The sequence below is a fragment of the Protopterus annectens genome, chromosome 15.part0 (genome assembly GCF_019279795.1).
Source record: "Protopterus annectens isolate FY-2018-M chromosome 15.part0, PAN1.0, whole genome shotgun sequence".
NCBI classification, from domain to species: domain Eukaryota; kingdom Metazoa; phylum Chordata; order Ceratodontiformes; family Protopteridae; genus Protopterus; species Protopterus annectens.
Genome location: NC_056749.1, coordinates 717,470,836 through 717,498,819, shown reverse-complemented (window position 1 = coordinate 717,498,819; position 27,984 = coordinate 717,470,836). Strand labels below are relative to the sequence as shown.

General features: G+C 45.0%; 1 protein-coding gene across 2 annotated transcripts in view; it reads right to left on the bottom strand.

Moving 5' to 3' along the window:
- The window catches only part of HPRT1 (hypoxanthine phosphoribosyltransferase 1), a 701,758-nt gene that overhangs the window by 247,230 nt on the left and 426,544 nt on the right, over positions 1-27,984 (bottom strand). The window lies entirely within an intron of this gene.

Below are 27,984 nucleotides of genomic sequence, written 5' to 3'. Positions count from 1 at the left end.
TTGTAATGAGTAACAAAGGTATGAGGATTAGCCCAAACAGCTGCAGCACAAATACAGTCCATGGAAGATCTGGATAGAAAAACTGATGAGGTTTGCCACAGATCTGGTTGAATGAGCCCTCAAGGATTTTGTTAAAGATAAACATTGTACATAAAGGAGATCCAGTCAGTTAGCCACTTAGCTAAAGTTAGTTTGGTAACTGGCTTTCCCAATCTTGATTTTGCAAAGGGGGACAAATAATTGATCTGATTTTCTGAATTTTTCAGTTCTATGCAGATGTAGAAATGTAACTGAATATCCAACAAATGTAACATGTATTCCCATTTGTTCAAGCAATTTGGGAAGAAAACTGGGAGCTTGATAAATTGATCTATGTTTGATCCTGACTCCACCTTAGGAAGAAAAGCTGGATTAGTGCGTAAAGACACCATTTCTTGAAACTCTTTTGGCTGATGTTATGACTACCAAAAATATATTTTTCCAAGTTAAAAAAATTAATTCAAATCTTGCAGCCAGTTCAAATGGTGACAGTCAGGGTTTGCAACACCAAATTCAAATTCCACAGTGGAGTAAAATGTTCCTTTCATAAATGCCTTTCAGAGTCGTGATGAAGCTAAGGTAGAATTGTTGACTCCTATATGGAAATTAGAAATGGTAGCCAACTGTACTTTAACCATTGAGGAACTGGCTCCTTCATTAAAAATAGTAGCCAAAATTTCAAAAACATTAGGTACTGGAACCGAAAAGGAGTAGATTTTTTTTTGTTTTTTGCCCAAACTACAAATTTACTTTTGCAAATCTTCCTAGTGAAAGCTTTGTGGGAAGACAAAAAGAATGTGACGGACAGGGGAGGAGAGCCTGGGTTGTCTACCTATCAATGGAATTGGAGAAACCCTGTGGTCAACTTTAGGCCCAAAATGTCCAGGTGAATCATATCTGTTGGGTGAGACAGAAGGTCTGGAATTGGATCCAGGATCCAAGAAAGATGAACTAGATAAGGCCAAAGGAAAGGGAACCAAATCTGGCGAGACCAATAAGGGGCAATGAGGAAAACCACTCTCTTCAATCAAGATGCCCTCTGAAGAAACTTGGGGGGGTAAGCAAAGAGGAGACCAGGGGCCAATCGGCGAGGAGTGAGTCTCTTGGAGAGTCCCCCGACATGGGGAATCAGGACAAAGAACCTGCTGCACTTGCTGGGGAGATGCAAAGAGGTCGCAGCAGGGCTGGCCCCATTGGCTAAATACCTTCTCCACAATTTTCTTGAGAGACCACTCATGAGGCAATAGGATAGACCTGCTCAGTCTTGTCTGCTATCATGCTGAAATTCCCCAGAAGGTGCATTGCATCAGAAATCAACTGGATGAGACTGCCCACTGCCGCACTCAGAGCTTCTCGACATAAGGGGCAAGATCTTGTTTCTCCTTGTTTGTTGATGTACCAGACTACTGACATACTGTCTGAAGCACAATAGTCCTTGACAAGTGTGTGTCTTGGAAGGTCTGCAATGCTAAAACTGCATTAATTTCTAGAACATTGATATGTATGTTGGCCTCTTTTGGGGACCAAGTGCCTTGGACCATCTTTCCCAATAAGGCCCCCCCTCCCTCCCAAATTGGTATACGTCCATGGTCACTATGGCCTTGGGCTGAGGAAGTATTAAAAGGCGACCATGTAAAACCCGTTCTGAGCAAATCCAGCTCCTGAGTTACCTTTCGCATGCTTGAGTTATTTTGATCTGGGAGGACAAAGGCAGGTGTGCAGGATGGACCACTAAGTCACCAGCATCCACTGAAGAATTGTCATATGGTATCTTGCCAACAGAGCCAAAATTATGGCAGCAGACATGGACCCTACAAGCCTCTAGAAACATTCTGGCAGACAGTGAAGAATTTTGATTTATCTTTCTGACTTTAAATAGAATAGTCTGTGCCTTAAGCAAAGGAAGGGAGCTGTCACTGATACAGCATTGAATAAGACTCCTATGAACTCTAGCACTTGAGTCGGTTCTAGCAGAGATTTGTTGAGATTGATGGTAATGCCTAGGTGAGAGCACAAGTGAAGTACAAACTTTCTTGCTTTGATCAACAGATGCCTGGTCAGAGTGGTTATGAGCCAAGTTGTTCAGATAAGGAAAGACAATGAACCTGTGCCATTTCAAGTGAGCTACTACTACTACTGCCATGCATTTGATGCGCACCCTGGAGTCTGTGTTGAGGCCAAAAGGGCAGTGCTCTGAAATGGTAATGACTGGCTCCCAGCCAGAAGCATAGGTATCTCCTGGATTGCCTATTCATTTCTGTGTGACAGATTTCAGGATACATACTACTGAACACATCTAATCATCTTTGTGTAGGAAAGGCAAAACTGGACTGAACCATTACCATCTGGAACTTTGTATACCAAACAGATTTGTTCAGATTGCCAAGATCCAAATTGGTCTCCAGTCCCCTGTTTTCTTTGGCACTAAAAAAAATCTTGAGCAAATTCCAGATTCTTTCTGGTCTGGAGGGACCTCATGGATGACACTTTCTAACAGCTTTTTTTTTTTAATCTCTAGAGCTTTTCCTCCGACTGGGTGGAACATTAGAAATTTTGTTTACTGATGATCCCCCAGCCCGACTGCCTCCAGAGGTGGATAAATCAGGCCTCCTTTCAGGAGCACTGAAAGGGTCTGTCACAGAAGGAATCTCTGGACTCCTGGTTCTGCAGGCCTTCCCTTCCACATGGGCAGTGTCTTCCGTTGGAGTCCCCCCACCCCCTCTGCCCCTGGGGGAACTATCTCCACACGGATCATGGAAAGGGCCATAGGACTTTCTGAACCACATTTTCAACCACCTCATTAATTCCTAAAGAAGGTTCTTTGAGGAGTCAAAAAGTATATGCCCACTGCAGACAGGGTCTTACCATCTTGCTCACACCTGGAGTGCATGTCTAATTTTTGGGCCAACAAAGAACTTCCAAAGGGTGCACTGACAAAGAAGAACTTAAAGGGCTCCATAAAATTCACACAGATGCATCCAAGCACGTCTCCTAATGGAAATGCCTGAACCCACTGCCCTTGAGGTACTTTCAAGCTGCATGTGAAATGAGCCTCACAGATGAATTTGCAATAGACTATAGGTTAGCCAACTGTGAGGCAATGGAAGTCTGTGCCTCAGCAACTACTGCGCCAGAGACGGATTTGGAGAGTTCTTTAATCAAATCCCTCTGAAGTCCAGTGAAGTGCGCCAAATGGTTCAGTGATCCAACAGCAAAAGTCAATAAAGCGTAAGCATGCTTCTCAAATTTGTCCAACACCCTAGACTCCCTGTTAGGTGAATGAACAGATGAACTCTGCTCTGCGAGTTCTTTGTGGAAACCGCTACGACCATTGCATCTACTGATACTTCTTTATTCCAGAAATCTCTTCCCTTCGGTGGTGCAGGGATCAACAGAATTGTGTTCCTTCCATGCCCACTGAGATCAACTCAATGAGATCTTCAGCAGGCAGAGTCACCCAAGAAGTAGATAGGTCACACCCAAATGCCTCTAGGAATACAGATTCCTCTTGGGAAGAGTTATTGGTAGACCAACCACCCCTTTGCTTAACGATCTTCAAATTGTCTCCAAAAGAGCAGTCAAGTGGTGATCTTTGGGACCCTTCTTCAAAATCAGTATCTTCCGTGACAGACTCCTGAGGGGAGTTCAAGTGCCTCCTCTTGCACTTTCTCTTCCTAGCAACTTCTTTGGTGGTATGCTCTAGAGAAGTTTCAGAGGATTCAAGTATACCCTGCTGGGTAGCCTGGAGACTTTCGTCTGGCTGTCCCTGTGGAGTAGAGTGCTGAGGCTCAGCACAAAGCTATATGGGATTCAGAAAGAAGATCCAAGGAGGGAGGAATCTTCTGTCATCTAGAAGTGAGCACTCGCTCTACCACCTCAAAAGCAGACTGCCCCGAGGAGAAGAATGCCGATGGAACTAAGAAGACATGCTTCCAGACCTGTTGACTCCCACTGAACTGAAGGCAGTCTACGTGATTAATGACAGAGGCTCCGAGGGACACAGACAGTTGCAAAAGCTTCAGAGTCAATTAACTCCTCAGATCTGACAACAACACTTCAGCTCAGACAGTCATCAAGCTCCAAAGTGCTCCGACCCAAAAGATACAACAATCTTTGGATCCGATACAGATGGTACCAGAAAACTCAGATCCAAAGGCTCCAAAGCTGATGGACGGATTAGAGAAGGAGCTAAGGCGGGCAGAGTGATACTGGTAAAGGTCTCTAGACCTGAAGGGGTAGGAGGCCAGGAAAACTCATCTGAATCTGTGCCGAGGGAAACTTAATCATTCTAGCTACATCTGTTTCTGTAAATTCTGGTAGAACAGGAAGAGGAGGCCACTGATGGGGATCTAGAGTGATGGCATCTCTCTAAAAATGGGGATGGTAGCTGTGAGGTGACAGGGTCCACAGAACACACATACCAGGTCCAGGACAGCTGTTTCAGCTCTGAATTAACTGGATCCAATGACGCAGACCTTGTATTTGAAACAGTCAGATCACAGGATTTGGTCTTTGGATCTGATTGTTTCAAGATTTTCTGGACTGGCTCCATGGTCGGATCAGAAGAGGAAATGAAAGATCTATAAGGTTCTGGTTGGCAAATTCTAGATTTGTCTGCCTTGGAGGGTCCTTTCAAAATCAATTTATTCTTACAATCAGTCAATGCCCTGTGGTTAAAGACTTTGCAAGATGTCACAGGATACCTTTAAGTGCACAGGGCCCAAACAAGACACATAGGAGTCATGGGGGCATCAGACAGAGGGATCTTATACCCACACTCTGTATTTCTTGAAACCTGATGGTTTTTCAGCCATCTTAAATATTAATTGTAGGTAAAATAAGGCAGAATTTTTTATTATTTTTTAAGGTCAGAAAAATTACCAACAATGGTAATACAAGAGTTATCGTAGAGGTAAGAGATAGAAAAATAATACTGGTAATTAAGTTACGCTGAAGAAGTGTAGGATAAGGGAGGTAATAAGAAACTAAAATAGCAAGAAATAAAGCAAAATTTAAGGATAGCCCAAAACAGAAAAATTATTTCACTTATCTTTTATCACAAAAAACACTTAACACTTGAGAGTTGACAGCAACCACATCCATACTCTAAGATGACAAACTAGATCTAAGGTATGGAAGGGGACTAGAGCATTATGGGTAAGCGAGGAGCATGAGAGTTTGCAGTAACCATGAGCTATAGAAAGTGTCAGAGTCAGATGTGAAGATCAGATCTGAAACCACATATTGAAGAACGAATGGAAATGGACAACATCAGATACTTCAGTTAACCACACAATGAAAGGAGTCAAAAATGCCAAGAACTTCACTGATATTACAATCTACAGAACAGGTTAAAAAGCATAATGAAACAGAGAAACAGAACTAGAAAGACAAACAGTCTTACAGATACTCAAAGTCAAAGTAAACTTTATTGTCAGACTCCACAACTGCAAATGAACGAAATTGCGTTACTCCAGGCTCTATGTGCAAACATCCAACATATACGACAATTCACATTACTACATTTAGACATTCCTACTATACATTTCCTGTTTTACAGATCAATAGACATTTACAAAGCTAAAGCAACATGGTATTATTGCACAGAAATTCACAGCTACTTCTTGCACAGCATTCTGTTGGCATTGATCTAAAGAAACACTACATTTTACTGCACAAAAATTTCACAGCTGTTATTTATTGTACAGGATCCTGTTTTTGCAACAGCAGATATTACACAGAAATAAGATTAAATTCTGTTAGATTAATTGCACAGTGTACTTAAGACCTTTTAAGGTTATTGCATGCAAATATGCTTTTCACTCGTCATATTACCTACTGTCCCTTGAAGTCAAGCGAGATGCAAGTTGCTATTACAGTTCGGTAGCCCGATGGCCAGGGAAGAGAAGCTGCTGCTAAATCTGGCTGTTTCGCAACGTATGGTACAACGACGCCTCCCAGATGTTAGTTGCAAGAACAGTCCATTTGTAGGGTGAGTGCAGTCCATGTCTAACTTTCCTGGCTCTGTTGAGACAAGTCTGGGGCAAGTCTTGAATAGATGGTAGAGACGTCCTTTCCTGCTGCTTTCACTACCCGTTGGAGGGACTCGTGGTCTGTGGTGGAGCAGTTGCCATACCAAGCTGTAAAACTGTTTGTCACGATGCTCTCAATTGTGCCCCTGTAGAAGGTTGTAAAAACAGGGGCTGGTAGATTAGCTCTTCTCAATCTTCTCAGAAAGTGTAGGCATTGCTGTGCTTTCTTGATAATGGCATTTGTGTTCACAGACCAAGACAAGTTTTCCGAGATGTGCACACCAAGAAACATGGTGCTTTTTACCCTCTCCACTGTTTTTCCATTGATTGTGAGTGGGGAATACTTCTTATGGTTTCTTCTGAAATCAACAATTAGTAAAGAAAAGAATGAATTTGATGAGCATACACTCGAGCTTCCTAAGTTCAAAGGATGGCATGTCTCTTGACCCAAAGAAAAATGCAATACAGCAAGATGTGACACCCAACTAAAGCAAAAGAGGTTACAAAATTTATAGGAATGACTTTTACAGTTTCAGGCTTGTAACAGACTTCAGCACAACCACAAGATCATTAGGAGAGTTACTTGAGAACTGTTTTCACTTTGTCCAGGACAGAAATAGCAAGAGGCTGGATCAGAACACAGGTAATTAACAGGCTAACTAGGTTGGGGTTGGGCATAATGGTTAAGGTGTTTACCTTACAAACACAAGGCACAGGGTTTGATTCTCTAATGGGGTAATTGGCCTGACTTAAAATGGCCCTCAAAAGGCAATTAGACTAGTACTAAGTTACGAATCTACAAACGATCCCAGTAGGAATTAAGCCTAGTCATGCTTTCCAAATGTATCTGAAAGTTTTGATATCCTACAGTTATTTTAAAGGGTATATGTAGGCTTGGGCAGAGGAGGTCAAGAATTTAGTCTGCCTCTCACTACTAGAGACAGGTGCCATACCAGGGGTAAATTTCAGATTTCTCACCCAATGGTCCAAGTTACTCGAATTGTGTTGTGATGGAAGCCTGTTGGAGAAGGGGTAATCTCAGAGACACACACAGATGCCCCTCCAAGTTCCATCTGTGCAGCAGACCAGGTTTAGGTCCCTAGATTGGATAAACTCTGATGCAGTTTTTCAGATGTGCAACAGGTCCATCAGGGTGGAAATGGAGGAAGATTTGTAGGCCAGGCATATATCGCCTGACAGCAGTCTGTAGGATAGAGTACATGGATAGGGCTTTGAGACAGTCTTTGTAGAACATGTCGTTTACTCCCAGTATTCTGTGAGGAACCTTAGTGGACTCTATGCCTTGTCAGGTATATGCCAAGGGGGCACTGTAGTCAATGACTGGTTTGATGAGGGCAGAGTATGGCTGAACAGTAACATCCTTGGACCTAGATGCCCTATCCTTGCTTATAAGTTGCACAATGCAGAATCATCTCCTTAGTACTTGTGGATCAATGTGTGTGTAATGCGTCTTTAAGAAGCTAAGGGCTTGCACACGTGTATGAATACTGAGCATGTGCGAGCCTGACTGCCATTTTGTAGTACACTGTTGAGATGTAAGCATGTATGTACATAAGGTCTGTCTGTTAATCAGTTTGTTTATATTTTAAGATGCTGCTATCCATCCTGATGAGTTTCTAAAGCATCTAAAGTAAATACCCTGCCTGCTTGTTATCTATGTTATTTAGAGAGGGATGAGTGACATGGTGTCAGAAGACCCATGTCTAAAAGAGCATGGTGTTAAAGGAAGCATGGCCAAATTGACTTCTTGCCAGAAAGAGCTCCAGTTTCTTCAATTTGAGTCAGACATGCACCCGGTTGGTACTGGGAGGAATATATAGGAGTGGATCATCCCTACTGCACACAATTCACAAAACAGGTCAGAAACTAATTTTGGATGTTAAAACTTGGTCAAATAATTTCTTATTTGCAAAATATAAAACGAGGCATACAGAACGCTCAAAACAATGTTTGAATAAACCAATATGTCGATATTAATAAAAATGTCTGAATTACTACGGAAAATGTTTGAAATGAAGTCCGAACTGCATAAAACGAATAAAATAAAAGGAAACGACCGTATTTTCACTAAGCACGTATTTTTCATATTAAAAGATATCCAAGTTATCAGAAGTGTATAAACTGTTTGCACATTTGTGCAGCATTACAGTACAGTTATTTTGCAAAATACAGCCATTTCACAGCATATTTCGCAAAGTACAGTGTTTTGAAGAGTTCATTGTGTATTTTAATGCGATTACAAGCTCACAGAACAGTTTGCTCTTGCATAATTACAAGGTCCATATTTTCAGTGCGTTTGTGCATACTTCATGGGCACGGCAGATGGATTTCAAAAACCCAGTGCACTTGTGTTTGAGAATAATACTGCAGAGAACTGGAGAGTGTTTGAGCAAGAGTACATCTTCATACAGGCTGCATTTTCTGATAAAGATGACCATATACAAGGGCATTATTTTAGCTAGATTTCCTTTGAGGTTTAGTCCTGTCCAAGTAGAATCTAAGTTGTCTGTGCACATCTACGGAATGCAATATCCATTCCCCTTTGTTCTGTGGATTGGGAAAGAAAGATGGCAAATGAATAGACTGATTAAGAGGCACACTGGATACCACCTTGGGCATGAAGGATGGATTGGTTCTGAGGGACACCCTGTCCACATGAAAGACGATGAAAAGCTCCACTGCCATAAGGGCCTGTAATTCAGATACCCTTCTAGCTGAAGTGATTGCTAAAAGGAAAGCTGTTTTCCAAGAAAGAAATTTTAAGTCTGCAGTAGCAACTGACTCTAAAGGAGGTAGAGCGAGTTTCTCCAAGACAAAGTTAAGGTCCCAGGCTGGGGTTGGAGCTCTCCTGGGTGCTCTTAAATTTTTTGGCCCCTCTGAGGAACTGCTTGAGCAGTGGATGAGAGAAGAGGGGAGGTTCTGTGTTATAATGAGCTGAAATGGCTGAGGCATGGATTTTAATGGAGGAAAAAAGGACAGGCCCTTGTGAAGTATCTCAGTTAAATATTATTTATTTGACATTTGTTGACCGGGTTAGTCCATCTGGGCTAAGGCCCTTTTTCAGTGGAGACCCGGGGAGAAAAGCTCCATGATTACAAAAATATGTACAGTTTACAAAAAGAGAAAAATTGTTTCTAGTACATGGAGAATTTAACAATGGACAGCAAGTATACAATAACAATACTGGTAACAGTTAACATCCATTGGAAAACTGTACAGTGAGTATGCAATTTCAAAACATATTACAGTTAACCTACACTGATGGCTAAATACGTTTGTTCAGGTAGGTTGACCAGGAGAGATTGAAAATGAAAGTAGAAGGAAAATACTGGGGAGTGTTAGGGTAGCAGTAAAGAAAAGAGGGTAAGAGTGCAGCATAAGTATATTGAATATTCAACTAAGTAGGAAAAGGTTTTTTTTGAGGGGGAGAAGGGACAGGGAGTTAGGAAGGTAGAGTTGGGTCAGAGAGAAATGAAGGGGCTAAGGAAGGTGTAGTTGGGTCGGAGAGAAAGAAGTGGGAGATAGGTCTAGAGAAGTGGGTTAGTCGGGGGGCTGGTAAAGGCAAAGTTTATTTGAGCTAAGGTGATTTTTCAAGGACTTTTTGAATAGGGGTTTGGAAGAAGTGTTTCGTACGTCGAGTGGGAGTTTATTCCAGTGTTTGGCTGGGTAATAGCTATACAGGTTCTTGCCAATGTTGATTCCGGGTTTGGTTGTGGTCTGTAGGTGTTGGTCAGAGCTCCGGAGTGTCCTGGTTGGGGTGTATGCCGAGATGATGGGTGATAAGGCAGGGCAGAAAGTGGGCTGGTAGAGAATGGAATGGATTATCTGGGGCTGGGAGGCAAACTGTGAGGGCGCTCTAACCATTTAAGTTTTTGTAAAGCAAGACAGTGGTGAGAGGAGCAAGGAAGTTCAGTATTGTAAAATCTGAGGTAAATTGGGTGCTGCTGTGCTCATCCCTTGAGATTGGTTCCAGGCACAGAATCTTCCATTTTTCAGCATAAGATTTTCTAGTACTAGGCCTCCTTGCCTCTAAAATAATATCCATCACAGGTTTGCTGAGGGATGGTAAAGAAGAGATTAAGTAATTAGCCAGGCTGCAAAAGGTTCAGTGTTAGAAGCTGAGGGTGCAGAATCTGGTTTTCCTGCTGAGACAGCAGGGAAGGAGTCTGAGGCAGGTGCCATGGAGTTAACAGTGACACACTGCGCAGAAGGGGGTACACCAGTGTTGGCACGACCAGTCTGGAGCAACCAAAATCAACTTTGGTTTTTCTAGTTTGATTTTTAGTAGTACTTTGGAGAGCAGAGGGGGAAATGCATAGACTGATAGGTTTTTCCAGCTGAAGGACAGAACATCCACTTTCCAGGCTTGTTTGTGGGGAGTCCTTGTGCAAAATTTGTCCAACTGGTAATTCTGGGGAGAGGCAAACAGGTCTATATCTGGGCTCCCCCATTTGCTTGTCAACATGTTGAAAATCCTTGGTTCCAGTTTCCACTCGTGTGGGTCCATGAGTTTTCGGCTTAATCCATCTGCCAGTGTATTTAATTTTCCTGGCAGGAAATTGAGCTTGTAGGTGCAATTAGTAGAGCAAGGCTATTCCACAATGCCATGGCTAGTCTGCAGAGAGGGTAAGAATGTGTACCAACCAGCTTGTTTATGTACCACGCAACACTGGTGTTGTCCGTCTTTACCATTAAGTTGTCCTGGAAGAATGTGGTCCATGAAGGCTGTCAGAGCATTCTGTACAGCTAACATTTCTTTTTGATTGATATGCAGGTGCATTTGACTTGGGTTCCATTTGCCCCAAATGCACTTCCCTGCCAGGTGAGCCCCCCATGTATAGTCTGATGAGTCTGTTGTTAGGGTTTGGGCGGCAGGGGGTTGAGTGAAAGGTAGTCCCTTGTTTTGGTGGCAGTCCTCTGCCCACCAATTGAACTCTAGGCATAGGCAAGGTATGATAGGAATCATTGTTTCTAGGTCTTGAGAATGTTGACACCATAGGCTTTTTAGATACCACTGTAGCTTCCTCATATACAGTCTTGCATATGGAATTAGAAGAATGCAGGAGGCCATGAACCCCAAGGCTTGCAGTATTTGTCTTGCAGATAGCGGGGTTTTTGTGGCCACTTGTTTGAAGTAGGTTGTCAAATTAATTTGTTTCTCTGGCGTGAGGCAAGCCATCTGGGAAGTTGTATTCAAGCTTGCTCCCAGGAATATAATTTGTTGACAGGGTACCAAGTGTGATTTCTTTTCGTTTATGGTGTACCCCAGACAAGTTAGAACCCTTTGTACAAAGGCCAGATGATTCAAAAGTATGTCCTGGCTTTCTGCCTGAATTAGACAATCATCCAGGTATGGGTATATATGAATATTTCTTTGCTGCAAAATGCAATAACTGGAGCTAGGCAATTTGTAAATACCCTGGGTGCAGTAGACAAGCCAAAGGGCAGTGCAGAGAACTGATAGTGCGTGTAGCCTGCTTTGAAGCGTAGGTATCTTCTGCAAGATTCCCTGATTAGGATGTGCAGGTATGCTTCTTTTAAATCTATTGTTGCCAACCAGGCATCTTTGCCTAGCGTAGGAAGTAACTGAAAAGTCAGCATCTTGAATTTTGGAATCTCCTCTCCAAAAAGGTGTTTAGAGTAGACAGGTCCAGGATAGTACGCCATGAATTGTCTTTTCTGGGTACCAGGAAAAGTCTTGAGTAGAAACCTTGTCCCTTTTTCCTCTTCTGGTACCAGTTGAATAGCCCCCATGCTTGAGAGAAAGTACTTGTTTTTGGTCCTCTGCCCACTGATTTGGGGGTAGGTCCAGTCACCCGCTTGGTGCTGGCAACGTGTGGAAGTGAAATCTGTATCCCTGGGACACAATATTTAAAACTATTTGTCCTGGGTAATGAGTTCCCAATTCTTTGCATGAAGAGCAATCTTTCCCCAGAAAGGGGCAGTCGGTTAACAAGTGCTTGGAAATTTTAAAAGGAAGTCATTGAGACAGTTTACCATAGGGGGGAGTCTTATTCCCAGATTTGGAAGTGGAGGCCCCCCACTGCTTAGTTCTGGGTCTCCCCTGGGATTGAAACCTGGGGTTTTTGCTGTGTCTGGGTTTGGCTTGAAAAGACCTGGAAGGGGCTGGAAAGGACCAATTCTTAGAGGGCCAGTGCCTACTAAATCTAGGAGGCTGAACTTGTGAAAAATATTTCCCAGTTTGCATAGATTTAGCTTTATCTTCCATCTTTTTAAGAACTTCCTTCAGCCTTGTTGCCAAACAGGTGGTCCTGATTTAAAGGAGCATCTAACAATTTAGCTTTAACATGATCAGGCAAAGATTGTTCCTCAAGCCAAACATGCCTTCTGAGCACAGACCTAGTAACAGCAGCCCTGCAAGAGGCCTCTAATAAATCAAAACCACATTGCAAAGTATGTTTTCCAACTTGTTCAACAGAATGCATTAAATCCTGTAATTCTTTATTTTCCACACAGACAGGAATCATCATTTTCTGTTTAAGCAGTCCAATAACATGTTGCTGATACTTTAACATATGAAACTGGCAGTTTAAAGCCCTAATGGCTAAGGTTGCAGAAGTGTAAACCTTCTTACCTAATCTATCCAGCGCCCTGGAGTCTCTATCAGAAGGGGTAGGACTTTTAGCAGTAGAAGCCTTAATGCCCTTGGGCCCCTGTGAAATAGTCTCTGGATCTGCAATAGGATTTTTAAAAAGGAACTTGTGGGACTCTGGGACCCTGTAGTACCTGTTAGGTTTTCTGGGAGCAGAAGGCAGGGTATCAGGGGCCAAACTAGATACCGAAAAAGCATCAAGAATGTCTACTACAGGAGGAATAGTTAAAGGCCTATGCCGAGGTAGAAGGAAATCCCTACGCCTCTTTTTTGAATCAGAAAAATTCTAGCTTTCCCAGCGGAAATGCTCCCTTAGAGTATGTAAGGTTTCCCCAAAAGAAAAATCCTCAGGAGGGGAAGCAGAGGGAATGGAGTCCTCTGCATCAGAATCTTCATAAGTAGATAAGGGCAAATCCAGATCATCAGAAGATTCAAAATCAACTTCAGTCCTAGGCCTCTTAGAAGGGGGGGGGGGGGCTATCCCTGATTAGTTACCAGATCTTCAGCCATTGTTATCATTTGTTTTTTAGGCATAGAGGCCTAAGCATGTGGCCTGGGTGTCGGTTTTTTAGGCATGGATTGAGATTTAGGCCTAAGTAAAGAAGGAGGCTTTGTTTTAATATGCAAGTCCGTAGGCCTGAATACACCCTCAGAAGCCAGTGCCTGCACAGCGGCTCCGGACCCATCCAAGGTAGAAACATCCACGGGTTCCGTAGTTGAAGCATCTCGCAGCATTCCGGACTCTGAATGGGTCTCGGTAGAGGCCTACGAATCAGAAGTAGCAGGTATTAGGGGCTGCAAAAGCGCCTCACTGAGTACAGGCGTACTGGCGACTGGCTTTGAAGCGTCATCGGCAGTTTTGGACTTTGGCGGCCTGTCTGTCTATCTTTGCGTTTTTTTGGAATCCTGGTAGTCGGATGGCTAACCAACGACATTTCTGGATAATTACACCAAGAATCGAAATATTTAGAGGCGAAAATATACAGACGACGGATAGTGTGCTGATTAAATAAAGCACAAAACCTACAGCAAAGCATGTCATGGTCAGGGCCTAGGCAAGGAATACAATACGAATGAAAATCTTTATGAGGTATTTGCTTTCCACAAGTAATGCAATTATTAACTTTTACTGACATTGGTAAGGAGCAAGAAAAAGTATCCCCAATGGGGTACTTGGCTTTAGTTGAAGACTTCGGTTCTGAAACTCGAAAATTTCAGGAGTCTGCGACCGGCACTTGCGAACTGCTTCTGTTTCGGGCACTGCACGGCAAGAAAGACTGATGTAATGGTGTTGGCTGCATGTTTTATATCCCTGACGTCATGGAAGAAGGGACAGCAACCGACACAAGACCCAAGACTTTGTTAATCAGGCCGACTGAGGGCTACCTGCAAGCAGATAACCCAAATGTAATGACTAACAGTGAAACACGAAGAACATCTGGGGTGAAAATCATGACTCTAAAAGGGAGACATATTTAGCTTTTGGTCAGCAATGCCACAAAAGCAATAAGTGGAATCATTTGAAAAGGTTTTGTAAAGGGAAAGGCCCACACTTTCATAAAGAGGAACATTTTAAGAAACAAGTTAAATTAGAAAGTTGCAAACCTACTCTATGTTGATGGTGCATCAGTGCTTCATGAAACAGTCGATGCAGTAAATTTAAGGGCACAGAATGAAGTGTTTTGTACTGTTCGAACAAATGGCAAACCCAGAGAGCTCAAAGTTGACAGGTTCCAAGTACAATGTTACGTCAGCAGAAACATTTGCTACAGTGTGTCGCGGTGAAAGGCTTGATTTGGCAAAGCTTGTTGCTTATGGAGGTGAAGAAATTCAGACTGAAGGCTTAGTAGTGCTTTCATGTTATTCTGCTGGGAGATGTTACAAAGTATAGTTGTGTACACTTACCATAAATGTAGATGTTGCAGTGTATTCACTATTGCAGTCATCACATTTGGGTTATCTGCCTGCAGGTAGCCCTTAGCCGGGCTGAATACCAGAGTCTTCGGATTTCTGCATCGGATGCTGTTGCCTCTTCCTTGACGTCAGGGGTATAAAACATGCAGTTGACGCCATTACATCAGTTTTTTTTGCCCCAGATGTCAGGTGCCTCCACAATAGGAAGTAATTAAATAGTATGGTAAAACCCCCATCAAAAAGCAAATATACAAGAAAAAACAGACATACCAACCATAAGGAGAGGTAGAGCCAAGAGAAGTCAGGGGGCTGGAGGGAGGGTAACTAGGACTGCAACAGCGAATACACTCGAACATCTACATTTATGCTAAGTGTACACAACTGTACTATGTTCTTCGTGTTTCACTGTTGCAGTCATCACATTTGGGTTGATTCCCAAAGCTAAAAAAGGGAGGAGTAAGTAAAAGAGAATTAGGGCCAGCTATTAATCCCTGCAAGACTGCAGTGGCAAATACAGCTCTGGATTTAGAAAAGATAGATAGGCAAGTGGTAATGCTTGGTGAAGGTATGAACAGAGTTCCAGGTAGCAGCTTCTAGGATGTCCCTGGTACGGACCCCTATGAGAAAAGCTGCAGAGGTAGATGCAGCCCTGGTGGAATGCGATATTACCCCCTGTGGAGTAGGTTTTCCGTGGTGCTTGTAGCAAAAATTAATGCAATGGGCTATCCATTTGGAAATGGTTTGCTTTGAAATGGCCTTCCCCTCTTCCCCTGCAGCATAGCTAACTAGCAGCTGCCCTGACTTTCTGGTAGGCTTAGTCCTGTCCAAACAGAATCCAAGCTGTCTGTGCATGTCCAGAGAGTGCAGTATTCGTTCCCCTTTGTTTTGTGGATTAGGGAAAAAAGTAGGCAAATGAATGGACTTATTTAGTGCCACAGAAGACACCACCTTGGGCATAAAGGAAGGATTAATACTGAAGGAAACCCTGTCTGCATGGAAAATAATGAAAGGTTCCACTGCCATGAGGGCCTGTAATTCAGACACTCTTCTTGCTGAAGTGATGGCTAGAAGGAAGGCTGTTTTCCAAGAAAGGAATTTTAACTCTGCTGTAGCCGCTGGTTCAAAGGGGGGAAAAGTGAGCTTTTCCAATACAAAGTTAAAGTCCCAGACTGGAGTGGGAGCTCTCCTGGGGGGGGGGGGGGTCTTAAATTTTTGGCCCCTCTAAGGAACTGCTTTAGTAAGGGGTGAGAGAAGAGGGGTGGCTCTGTATTATAACGTGCTGAAATGGCAGAAGCATGCATTTTGATGAGAAGGATAGGCCCCCTGTGGAGCATTTTTGTTAAGTACTGCAGAATCTGAGGGGTAAGCTGCTCACCATTGTGCCCATCCCCTGAGCCAGGCTCCAGGAACAGTATTTTTTCCACTTTTCAGCATAGAATTTTCTAGTACTAGGCCTCCTTGCCTGCAGAATGACATCCAGTACCTGCTTACGGAGGGATGCTAAGAGAGCTCAAGAAATTAGCCAGGCTGCAAGGTTCAGGGTTTGAAGCTGAGGGTGCAGAATCTGACCCGCCTGCTGAGATAGCAGGGAAGGGGTCTGTGGCAGGTGCCATGGTTGCAGCAGTGCCATACTGCGCAAGAGGGGCTACCAGTGCTGGTGTGGCCAGTCCGGTGCAATCAATATTGTCCTAAGCTTGTCCTGTTTGATCTTTAGTAGAACCTTCGAGAGGAGAGGGGGAAGGCATAAACTGAGAGGCTTTCCCATGTAAAGGACAGGGCATCCAACATTCCAAGCTTGGCTGTGGGGAATTCATGTTCAGAATTTGTTCAATTGGTAGTTCTGAGGGGTGACAAACAGGTCCATCTCTGGAGTTCCCCATTTGTTCAAGAGGTTGCATATTTTTGGCTTCTAGTTTCCATTTGTGTGGGTCCATGAGATTTCTGCTTAGGTCTGCCAGTGAATTTAGTATGCCTGGCAGGAATTGAGTTTGTAGGTGTACTTGGTAGCTCAAGGCTGTGTTCCACAGAGCCATGGCTAGTCTGCAGAGAGGGTACGAGTGGGTTCCCCCCTGCCTGTTTATGTACCACATAACTGTGGTGTTGTCTGTCTTTACCAATAGTTGTCCTGGAAGAATACGGTCTTTGAAGGCTGTCACAGCACTCTGTACAGCTAACATTTCTTTTTGACTGATATGCAGGTGCATCAGTCTCGGGTTCCATTTGCCCTGAATGCACTGCCCTGCCATGTGAGCCCCCCATGCATAGTCTGATACATCTGTTAGGGTTCAGGCGGCAGGGGGTAGAGTGAAAGGGAGTCCCTTGTTGTGGTAGCAGGCCACTGCTCACCAAAGGAACTCTGTCTTGATACATGGATTGATAGAAACTAGAAGTTATGTACTCACCATAACGTTCGATGTATGTGGTCCATCTCGCCTCACATTCTTACTCACGGGTTCGGAGCCGAACATTGGCTCTGACTCTGACAACTTATTTTTCTAGCACAAAGTCTCTAATTGGCTGGGCTAACCTGGTATCCCATGTTGCACCGCTCTATAGCCCCAGATCTAGTTTGCAGCAATCCATAGTCACACCTCATGCACAACCACAGTTCAGTAAGGTAGAACACTATCCAGGGTAGCAAAGAAAAAACAACCAATACCGAAGAGTACTGAAGACCAATGTCGCCTCCAAATCCTCCAGGAGGGGGGACAGATGGGAGGGAAAGTAAGAATGTGAGGCGAGATGGACCACATAAATCAAACGTTATGGTGAGTACATAACTTCTAGATTTTATGCGGTCCAATCTTGCCTACATTCTTACTCACGGGACAGCGTCCCCAGCACCTCTATCCTGGGAGGCTCAATGGAAGATGCTCCTGAGAACAGTGGAACCAAAGGAAGCCCAGCCCCTAGAAGCAACCTCTAATTTGTAATGAGTAATACAGGTGTGGGGAGAAGCCCACGTGGCCGCAGCACAAATTTCATACAAAGATAGCCTGGGATGATAAGCTACTGAAGTGGAAACAGCCCTGGTGGAGTGAGCATTGATGGGGAACGGTAAATTTCTGCCTGCTGACGAATAGACATAGGAGATGCAATCAGAAATCCATCTGGAAATTGTAATCTTAGAAATAGGGGAACCTGTTCTATTTTCTGAAAAGGACACAAACAGTTGGTCGGACTTACGAAGTTTTGTCCTGTGTAAGTAAAATCGAAGCTGCCTGTGTACATCCAACTGATGAAATTTAAACTCTGCCTTGTTGAAAAATTGAGGGAAGAAAACTGGCAGCTCAACAGACTGATTGAGATTAACGGCAGAGGTTACTTTTGGAAGAAAGGACGGATTAGGTCTCAAGGAAACCCTGTCCTTAAGAAAGATTAAATACGGGGATTTGATGGACAACACTTGAATCTCCAACACCCGTCTGGCTGATGTGATGGCGATTAAGAATGCAGTCTTCCAAGACAGAAATTTTAATTCACAGGTGGCAGCTGGCTCGAAAGGTGATGAAGTCAGGGCCTGCAAGACAAAATTTAAATCCCATGGCATGATGGGTTCTGACACAGGAGGCTGTAGTAACAAGGCGCCCCTCAAAAAGGCCTTACATAGATTATGAGCCATGAGAGCAGGTTCGTAAGAGGTTTGAAAAATAGAAATAGCGGAGCAGAACCCTGCTGAAAAAGTATGGATAAAAAATCTAAGACAGCAGGGATGGGGGCTGTGAAAAGATCCAGTCCCTGGGCCTCAGCCCAAATTGAAAATCTTTTCCACTTGCTAGAGTAAATCTTCCTGGCAGAAGATTTATGAGAAGATAAAATGTGAACTACTTCAGATGAAAAACGATGAAGTCTGACTAAAGATGGAAGTGGGAGTAGCCAGGCTGTCAACCTGAGGGTCCGCAGGGAGGGATGGGACTGTCCAGACATGTGTTTCAGTAGGTCCGGTGCTGGGTCCAGAGTCCAAGGACTGTCCACTGCATACTGATGAAGAAAGGAGAGCCAGACTTGGCAAGGCCAGTGTAGGGCAATTAGAATCATCTTGCTTCCCGAGGAAATGGCTTTCTGAATCGCTCTTGGTAGCAGAGGAAACTGAGGGAAAGCATAAAGCAGACCGGGAGGCCAATCGTGGACTACAGCATCCCTGGGTGACTCCCCCTGTGGGGGGGGGGGGGGTCAGAGTGAAGTAGTTGCTGCACTTGGCATTGTGGGGATTGGCAAAACGATCGCAGCAAGGCTGACCCCACCTGTTGAAAATCTGTTCCGCAACTCGGCGGTTCAGGGACCACTCGTAAGGCATCAGAATAGATCTGCTTAACCTGTCTATAACATTGGCCTTCCCCGGAATGTGCGTTGCCACTAGGAACCATCGGGAAGACACTGCCCACTGCCACACTCGCATGGGGGGTAAGATCTGGTTCCCCCTTGCTTGTTCAGGTACCACACCACAGACATGTTGTCCGAGTGAATCGCAATCATTCCTAGGGGGAGAGAGCTCTGCAGTGTTTGCAACGCCAGTAACACCGCTCTCATCTCTAGGACACTGATGTGCAGATGTACCTCGTGATCTTGCCACGTGCCTTGGACCATCCTGCCAACATAATGCCCTCCCCACCCCATCTGGGAGGCGTCCGTGGTCACTGTGGCAACCGGTGGCATAGGAATAAACGGATTTCCTTTGTTCAAGTTGGCGGACCGTAGCCACCAACAGAGGTCGTGTTTGCACCGATCGGTGAGTAGGATCAAATGGGACAGGGGAAGTTTCCGAAAGGACCATTGGGCAGAGAGGAGCCACTGCAGAAGCCTCATGTGTAATCTGGCTAGAGGCAGTAACATAATGGTGGCTGCCATGGATCCCAGGAGCTGTAGAACCTATCTGGCTTGAACCTTCTTGAGGGGTAACAACGAGCGAACCTGACCCTGCAACACCTCTATCCTTTCTTGGGGCAGGAACACCCGCATATGAATGGTGTCTAGCCCTGCGCCTATAAATGTGACACGCTGTGAGGGCAGCAAGGCAGACTTTCCCCAGTTCAAGGTAATTCTTAGTTGATGACAAAGTGCAATGGTCTTTTCCCTGGCCTGAATGAAAAGATGCCTGGTGGGGGCGGTGAGGAGCCAGTCGTCCAGGTATGGAAACACTTGGAATCCTTGATCTCAGGTGAGCTGTCACCACTGCCAAACACTTGGTGAACACCCTGGGGGCTGTAGTGAGACCAAAGGGCAGGGCACGAAACTGGAAATGACATGCTCCCAGTCGGAAGCGTAAGTGACTCCTGGTTCCCCTTTCCTTTTTGATATGGTAGTAAGCATCCTTGAGGTCGATGGAGCACATCCATACTTTTCCCAGTAACGGAAAAATAGACTGAAGGGTGACCATTCGGAACTTGGACTTTAGAACGTAGCGATTCAGTCAGCTGTGATCCAAGATGGGTCTTAGGTCCCCTGTTTGTTTCGGCACCAAAAAGAGTCTTGAGTAAGTCCCTAATCCAATCTGGTCTGAGGGGACAGGTTGGATGACTCCTTTTTCCATCAACTTTGAAATTTCAAGTGTTGCGTGATCCTTTGACTGGGTGGAACGTCTGAGATTCTCTTGGCTGGCGAGGGGGGTGTCCGATAACAAGGGGATGGAATAACCTCCAGTAACTATACGAAGCACCCATCGATCCTGAGTGATACTTGCCTAGGCTTCCGGGTACAACGAAATGCGGCCCCCGACTGGCTCCGGAATAGCACAGTCGGGCAATAAATCCGGGATGATGATAGGAAGGCCCGCGAAAGGAATCACGGTCTCCCAAATTGCGAGGGCCTCCTCTGCCCCTAGGGCGGTGTCTCCCAGAATAGCCTCCCCCTCCTCTGCCTCTGGAGGGGGACTCACCTTGAGCGGCAGGGAGAGACTTCTGTGACTTTTTGAACCACACTTTTCCTCCCCTCTGAGCCTTGGGGTAAGGCCTAGATGGAAGGGAAAAACGGACCCCTACGGCAGACAGGGTCTTTCCCTCTTGCTCGCATCTGGTGAGGGTGTCTTTCACTTTGGTCCCAAAGAGTGAGGACCCATCAAAGGGGGCGACAGTGAAGGAAGACTTGAAGGCCTCTGCGAAATGACACAGGCGCATCCAGGCTTGCCTCCTGAGGGTTACACCTGAGCTAGTTGCCCTGCTCGCCCCTTCGGGTGCATAAGATATGAGCCTCATGGACGAGCTGACAATCGAGCCAAGAGTAGACAACTGGGCGTTAACGCCTCAGGTACGTTACCCGTTAGAGTAGCTCCTAACTCTTTAAGGAGATCTCTCTGGAGCAGAGTAAAATGACAAAGATAATTCAGAGACCGAAGGGTGAAGGTCGCTGAAGAGAGGGTACACTTCCCGTACTGATCCATACTCCTGGACTCCTTGTTAGGAGAATGGACAGAGGAAGAAGACTCTGCTACTTCCTGCTGAGTAGCCGCCGCCACCACCATGACATCCACAGAAACCCCTTTGGACAGGAACTCTTTCCCAGGGGGAGCTGAAAGAAATTTGGGCGTCTGGGTACAGGTTCCACAGAGTCAGGAGTCTACCACACTCTTCGACAGATCAAATCTAGGAGCTCATCGAGGGGTGGAGACACCCATGAGGCGGAGGGTTGAGCCCCAAAGGCCTTGAGGAAAACCAACTCCTCCTCAGAGGGGGTTTTGGATGACCAGCCACCTCTCTGCCTCAAAATCTCCAGGATGTCGGAGAAAGAGACGTCAGAGGACGACTTGGGGGACCCCTCTGACTCTTCGAGGTCGGTATCAGAAGTAAGAGACTCATTCTGGGAGTCTATGTGCTTCCTCTTGCACAATTTCTTTCTTGGGGGCTCCTCAGGCACAGACTCAGAGGGGCCCTCAGAAAGATGGGGACCGCACATGGGGTTATCCCCAGACCTTGGGGCTCCGCCGTCAACCGATAGGGGGACATCAGAGGCTCTTGCCGGTGTGGAAGGGGATGGAATGACCGATCTGGGTGATGTCACTGAAGATCTGGCCAGTGCGCTCCTCATGGCCTCGAAGGCGGGCCCCCCCCGAATCAGAGGACCGACCAACCTCCGAGGCCACGACCGGAGCCGTAGTTCCCTAAGCCGAAGCACCGAGAGGGAGGCTCGGAACAGACAAAAGTCCCGAAGTATCCCCCCCTCTGGCCCGACAGACGAAACCAGAGTTCCGAAGCCAGAGGACGGAGCCGACATGGTTGGAGCAGATGTCGGCACAGATAAAGCCTTAAGAGGTATCAGAGCCGGCAGAACATCACCCGGAGCAGAACACTCTGGCTCTGAAGACAAGGAGGAACCATCGGTGCACTCATCGGGACTGGCTCTGGAGCAGACTGGGTCAGAGCCGAAAATAATTTTGCCAACACAGGAGACTGCAGGAGCCTCTGGACCACACTATCCACATCCAAATCAGAGCGTCTGGAGGATTTGGAGGAGAGAGAAGGTGACTGATCTATCTGGAGATCCATGTCTAACACTAGGAGACCGGCTCCGAATGGGCTAACAGAATGGGAGCGGAGGCTGATTCAAGAACCAGTTACCTCCTGCGGCCCCGAGGACAAGGGAGCAGAGGAGGTAGAATCCAATTTGGTAGTCTTCTCCGGTGGCTCCAATGAAACAGATGGAGCCGGAGATCTCTTCTTAGCCTTAGAAGTCTTGGCTTTAGTTTGTGAACCAGAGGAAGAGTCCAAGGACTCCATGAAGGAAGGCTTTAGAAGACCCTTCAGTATAAGTTTATTTTTTCTTTCCTGTAGTACCCTCGGACTGAAAGCGTGACAAAAACTACAGGACTCTTGTAAATATATAGCCCCCAGGCAGTATACACAAACGGAATGTCCATCTGTTATGGTCATCTTGTAGCTGCATTTAGAACATTTCTTAAACCCAGAGGGCTTCTGTTCCTTTTGATCCTTTGACATATCAATGACCACTGCACACAACACAAATAAGCAACAGGACCCTAGTCCAACAACGGTTAAGGCGGGAACTACCGCTAAACTACTGACAAGAATCTTCAACTCAAACGATTCTTGACACGACTAACCCACACACAGAAATGAGGAAAAATACGCTTTTTACACAGGAAATTAGAACAAAACTATACAACGGAGGGAAGACTAGGTCCTCTAATTTAAACGGGCCTAGCCCGTAGGAATAGAGGGATACCAACAAACTATCACTCACATCACAACACACGCTAAACTACAAGAGCAAATAGCTATTAAAATAGCTTTTGTGAGGAAAAAACACAATATTCAGTGAGAAAAAAGAAGTTTTAAAGTTACTTAGCCATAGCCAAGCGAGACCACATCCTAGCTACACGAGCGGCAAACGAGATCTGGGGCTATGGAGCTTTGCAACATGGGATACCAGGTTAGCCCAGCCAATTAGAGACTTCGTGTTAGAAATATAAGTTGGCAGAGTCGGAGCCGATGTTCGGCTCTGAACCCGTGAGTAAGAATACAGGCGAGATCGGACCACATAACATTCATTGTTTCCCGGTCCTCAGAATGTTGACACCACAGACTTTTTAGATACCATTGGAGTCTCCTCATATGCAGTCTTGCATATTGAATTAGTAAAATGCAAGAGGCCATGAACCCCAGGGCTTGCAGTATTTTCCCTGCAGATAGCTGGGGTTTTGTGGCCAATAGTTTAAAGTAGGTTGTAAAGAAAACTTGCTTCTCTGGAGTGAGGAATGCCACCTGGGAAGCTGTGTTCAAGCTTGCTCCCAGGAATACAATCTGTTGGCAGGGTACTTGGTGAGATTTCTTTTCGTTGATGGTGTACCCCAGTGAGGTTAGAAGCTTCTTTACGAATGCCAGGTGTTCTTATAGCAAGTTCTGGCTTTCTGCCTGAATCAGACAATCATCCAAGTACGGGTAAATCTGAATATTTCTCTGCCTGTAAAATGCAATGACTGGAGCTAGGCACTTTGTGAATACCCTGGGTGCAGAAGATAAGCCAAAGGGAAGTGTAGAGAACTGATAGTGCATGGAGCCTGCCCTGAAGCGTAGGTATTTCCTGCAAGATTCCCTTATTGGGATGTGCAGGTAGGCTTCTTTTAAGTCTAGGGTTGCCAGCCAGGCATCCTTGGCTAGCATGGGAAGAAGCTCAGTAATGTTAGCATTTTGAATTTTGGAACTACCAGAAAGGTGTTGAGAATAGAGAGGTCCAGGATAGGACGCCAGGAGTGGTCTTTTCTGGGTACCAGAAAGTCTTGAATAAAAGCCTTGTCCTCTTTGTTCTGCTGTGACAGGCTGAATAGCCCTGACATTGAGGAGAGAGAGAACCTGCTGTTGGGCTTCTGCCCACTGATTTGGGGGTAGGTCTGGCCAGCCATTTGGTGTTGGTAGGGTGTGGAAGTGGAATCTGTATCCTTGGGAAACTATGTTCAAAGCCCAATTGTCCTGGGTAATGAGGTCCCAGTTGTTTGCATGCAGGGCGAGTTTTCCTCCTAAGGGAGCAGGTCGTAGAGCAGAGCTGGGAAGGGTTAAGTCATTGTGCCATTTTTCCATAGGAGGGTGGCTTACTACTCCCCGATTTGGGAGTGGGAGCCCCACCCACTGCTTAGGTTTGTGCAAAGCCTGAGACTGTAGCCTAGGTGGTCTGCTGTTCCTGGGTTTGGACTGAAAAGGCCTAGAAGGGAATGGAAAGGAGCAGTTCTTTGAAGGCCAATGCCTACTGAATCTGGGAGGCTGCACTTGTAGGAAATCTAACAGTTTGCATAGATTTAGCTTTTTCCTCCATCCTTTTGAGGACGACTACTGCTTTGTTGCCAAAAAGGCAGTCTTGATTTAAGGGAGCATCCAGTAATTTAGCTTTTACATGATCTGGCAAGTTTTGTTCTTTAAACCAAGCATGCCTTCTAAGTACAGTCCCAGTGACAGCAGCCCTGCAAGATGCTTCTAAAGCGTCAAAACCACATTGTAAAATATGTTTACCAACTTGTTCTGCAGAATGCATTAAATCCTGTAATTCTCTGTTCAGCACAGTCAGGAATCAACATCATTTTCTGTTTAAGTAGTCCCATAACATGCTGCTGATACTTTAACATATGAAACTGGCAATTTAAAGCCCTAATGGCCAAAGTAGCAGAAGTGTATGCCTTCTTACCCCATCTGTCCAAGACTCTAGAATCTCTATCAGAAAGGGTAGGATTTTTGGCAGCATTAGCCTTAATGCCTTTTGGTCCTTGGGAAATGGTCTCTGGATCCGCAGAAGGATTCTTGAAGAGGAACTTGAGAGTCAGGTACTCTAATACCGGTCAGGTTTTCTGGGAGCTGGAGGTAAAGTGTCTGAGGAAAGGCTAGATTCCAAGAAAGCATCATCTACAATGTCCAGAACTGGAGGGATAGCTAAAGGCCTGTACTGAGGTAGGAGCAAGAATTCCCTAAGCCTCTTTTGGAGTCAGAGTAATCCTGGCTTTCCCAGCAGAAATGCTCCCTAAGGGTGTGCAAGGTTTCACTGAAAGAACAATCTTCTGGAGGGGAAGCAGACGGAATGGAATCCTCTGCATCAGAATTCTCATAAGTACATAAAGGCAAATCCTGGTAATCAGAAGGAGCAGAAAAATCAGATTCCTGATCAGAAGAATCAGAAAGAAACTCAGTTCTAGGTCTCAGAGATGGAAGGCTGGCTTCCCCTAATCAATGTAATGAGGTCTTCAGCCATTCTAAGCATTTATTTTTTAGGTCTATGGGCGTGGGGCTTGGATGTCGGTTTTCTAGGTGTGGTGCGAGTTTTAGGCCTGGATGAAAACGATGGTATTGGTTTAATATCTCCCTCGGAAGTCGGCTGGAAGAAGACGACTCCGAATGGGTCTCAGTAGAGGCCTGGAATCAGAAGTAGTGTGCATCAGGGGTTGTGAAAGCACCTCACTGAGTACCGGCGGACTGGCAACTAGCTTAACGAAAGCGTTGTCGGCAGTTTTGGACCTATGCTGTTTGTCTCTGTCTTTATCCTTACGTTTTGTTTTCTGAAGATCAGTAGTTGGATGGCTTGACAAAGCCATTTTGGAGTACACAAAAAGAGTACGAAAATAATTAGCTTCAAAAATAGTCCGATGCCAAATAGTTCTGGCGTTGAATAAGGCACAAAACAGACAATGAGGGACATCGTGGTCTGGACCTAAACAAGGGATACAGTAAGAATGAAAATCTCTATGAGGTATTTGCTTTCCACAGGTAAGACAACTGTTAACTTTTACTGACATCAGTTAGAGCAAGAAAAAGCATCCCCAATGAGGTACTAAGCTTTTTTGAAGACTTCGGGTCTGAAACTCGAAAACGAAAATTTCAGGAGTTGGCCGACTGGCACTTGCGAACTGCTTCTGCTTTAAGCACCGCAAGGCAAGAAAGACTGATGTAATGGCGTCGGCTGCATGTTTTATACCCCTGACGACCTGACCAAGGAAGAGGCGACGGAATCCAACCAGAAATCCGAAGACTCTGGTATTCAGGCCGGCTGAGGGCTACCTGCAGACAGATAACACAAATGTGATTACTGCAACAGTGAAACACTAAGAACATCTTATTTTATGTGGTCAAAAGGCACATTCTGTCCTTATTAGGGATCAGAGAGTTTGAAAAGGGGACTGCTTTCATTTAACAAGAAAGTTCATCATGTTAGCTTAAATGACCACTACTCTAATTTCACCCAGTACATTTTTGCTATCTATGCTGATCTTTTCAAAAATAAACTAGGGAAACGTCCAGTTGTGTACTCCATGAAGTTAGACCCAGATGTCAATCCAGTTATCAGGCCAGCTCAAAAAGTTCCAATAGCCATGCAGGACAAACTCAAAGCAGAGTTAGATAAGATGATGCAACAAGGTGAGATTTTGTCCAGTAGACGAAACAACTGATTGGGCATCTTCCATGGTGGTAGCTCAAGAAACGTTCTGATGACATCAGAATATGTACTAATACAAGAGATATGAACAAAGCACTAAAAAGACATCATCATCCAGTGCACACTAAGTCATCGCAGCTATGATGCCAAATGCCACTTTTTTCTATCTTAGATGCAAAAAGAGTTCATTTTGGCACATTCAGCTCAAGTAATCATTGCTCACCACTTTCAGTACTCCATTAGGAAGGTACAGATTTTTGAGAATGCCATTTGGGATAAATTCTGCAAGTGAAGTCTTTCAACGTGCAATGGAGCAACGTTTTTCTGGGTATACTTGTGCATTTACAGTACATGACATACCAGTGAGACGTAATGGTGAAGCTGAGCTTGACAGAAACAGAGTAGTCCTGGAAAGAGCATGTCAAGTGAATCAAGCTCAATCCACAGAAATACAAATTCAGGTTACAAGGGGTTACTTATGTTGGTCATTTATTTACTAGCTCCGGCCTATGACCAGACCCTTCTAAACAGCCATTCTCAAGATGCCAGCTCCAGACAATGTTCAAACCCTGCAATGTTTTCCTGGCATGGTTAACTATCTAGGGAAGTTCATACCAGACCCAAGCCAACTTTCAGCACCACTTAGAAATGTAAAGATGCATCATGGTCTTGGTAAGAGCAACACTAAAAAGCATTTGAAGTCCTTTGGCACAGAAAGTACAGTTTTGTACCTACCATAAATGTAGATGTCCGATAGGTATGCATCTGCAGTCATAACATATGGGTTGTCCTGCCTCAGGCAGCCCTTCGGTCGGCCGGATTCCAAAGTCTGGGTCTGGCCTCGGCTGATGTCGCACTTTCCCCGACGTCAGAGCGTCTGGGGTATAAAAGCATTAGCCGACACCATCTTCCTCAGTGTTTCTTGCCCCAGATGCCAGGTGCCCTCTAGGAAGGCTAAATTTGGAGAAATGCAATAAATTCCAAACATTTTCAAAAATGTATACGTATATATACAAACAAATACACCACAATAGATCCCCCAGCTAGCTAATAGAGGGGTAAGCACCCTAGGAATACCACAGAGGGGAAGGAGTGAGGGTAAACCTGACTGCAGATGCATACCTATCGGACATCTACATTTATGGTAGGTACAAAACTGTACTATGTCCTTCAAGGATGCATCTGCAGTCATAACATATGGGTAGAATACCATAGCCAATCTGGGGGTGGAGGTACTAAGAAAATGATGGTGTAGTTAAGAGACCCTGCAGGACTGCTGTAGCAAAACCTGCGCTGGATCTGGAGTATAAGGGTAAATTGTAATGCTTGGCAAAAGTATGCACGGAGCTCCATGTAGCAGCTTCTAAAATGTCCTTGGTAGCCAACCCTCTTAGGAAGGCTGTAGTGGTGGCTGTGGCTCTCGTGGAAAGAGGCCTAATATTCTCAGGAACAGTCTTTCCATGAAAGGAGTAGCAAAAGCGAATGCAATTTCCTATCCATTTT